The 1,665-nt window shown below is 38.5% G+C and overlaps 1 non-coding gene across 1 annotated transcript; it reads right to left on the reverse strand.

The window, feature by feature from the left end:
* Positions 1–784: 784 nt before the first annotated feature.
* Positions 785–856, reverse strand: TRNAP-AGG (transfer RNA proline (anticodon AGG)). The gene has a single exon. It is a non-coding gene; the product is annotated as a tRNA-Pro (tRNA).
* Between the last annotated feature and the right edge of the window lie 809 nt (positions 857–1,665).

The following is a 1,665-nucleotide window of genomic DNA, read 5'->3' on the forward strand; positions in this document are numbered from 1 at the left end:
TGGTCCTTAAATTTCCGCAGAATTGATCATTATAGAGAAAATCAAGAGAAATTCTAATTAAATCAACGCATTTGAAATCAACTGAGATTAGAGTTGCAAAATTGTACACACACCCGCACTGTTACTGAGGTATCAGAGCTTTAGAAGTTGGGATGGGAAATTGGGATTATCAAAGATTAAGTTTGATTAGCATTTGAATGTACTGTTTGAAATTTATGAAAAGGATAGTTAGAATCATATTGTAGGCGATAAAAATAAATATTTCTTTTGCTTTAATGCCGTATCAAAGAGAGGAAATATATTCTACGCTCTTCCACTTAGTCTAGCATGAAACAATTAAAATTTTATTTATCTTTTAACATTTTTTTCCAAATATTGCTCTCTAGGTGAAGTCCACAGACTAACTTACTTTCCCGATTGCTCTCTGTCAATGAAGCGGTTGTCCGCGGCGGAGAATCGAGGGGGTGAGGAAGGAACCAACTTGCCTAAGTTATAGCCAATGTTAGATAAGTCGAGATAAAAATATTTCATTATTAATGTAGTGTTTTTGTACGATAAACTGAGGCGGGAAACTTATAGAGCGACAGAAGCGTAGGGGAAGAAGTAGTGCAAGGATATGGAAAGTTTTATTTAATTAGCCTTAGTCCGATAACATCACTTTTTGGCCATTACATCCGACTATTAACGGTGAAAACAATGGAGACAATTAAAAACACCCAAGCCCTAGGTGAAGGAAAAACCACCCAGGTGGGAATCAAACCTGCGACCCTTTAAACGGCAGAAAAGGCTCGTCGAGGATTTGAACCCGGGACCTCTCGCACCCTAAGCGAGAATCATACCCCTAGACCAACGAGCCGATTGCTAATATTGGAGTAAATGTGGTACTATATAGAATATCCATGAAAGAAATCTCAAATGAGTCCTGAAAATTAATAATTGAGAGAGATTGAAAGGAATCATAGAGGAATCATATGGCAAAGAAATTAGGTCAGAGGGCTTTGACTAGAAAAAGAATATGACGTAGATGAGGATTGCTCAGGTCCAGGCATGCTTCACTGTGAGATAGGATATATGCCAATTGAAATCAAGAAAGCCTGTGGGGATAGAAAGCATTGCCGCAGAACTACTGAAAGGTTTAGGGAATCGTGAGAGGAAGAGATTTTTTTGGACTTATTCGTAGCAATTATGAGAGAGAAATTAGACCGCAAGATTTCGTCAGATCAGTGTTAGTTCCTATTCCGAAAAAGATTCGGCAAATGTGAGGATTACATCGGAAAAAGTTAGAATTCGCACGCAGCTAAATTGGTTCTCAGCATAATCAATAACAGGATGACAAAAAAGGCAAATGATTGATTACTCAGGATATAATCAATCTAGGTTCCGAAAGGGGAGTGGCAGGCGTGATGCGGTAATGAGGTCACTAATGAAGAGGAATACAAACAAGACTTCTTTGCCTGTTTCGTAGATTCCGAAAAGGCGTTTGATAGAATTATTAGGTAGAATTTGTTCAAATATAACAGAATATAGGAGTAAATTGGAGAGAGAGGAGATATCTGCATCCTGGAGATGTCTTAGACTGATTTAGATGCGTTCGATGGATGGAGAGTCGCGTTGAGTTGACTCGTGATGGATAGTGTTAGGAAGAGGTAATAGAACAGGGACGTC

The sequence above is a fragment of the Hetaerina americana genome, unplaced genomic scaffold (genome assembly GCF_022747635.1).
Source record: "Hetaerina americana unplaced genomic scaffold, ioHetAmer1.1.p SCAF_10, whole genome shotgun sequence".
Lineage (NCBI taxonomy): Eukaryota > Metazoa > Arthropoda > Insecta > Odonata > Calopterygidae > Hetaerina > Hetaerina americana.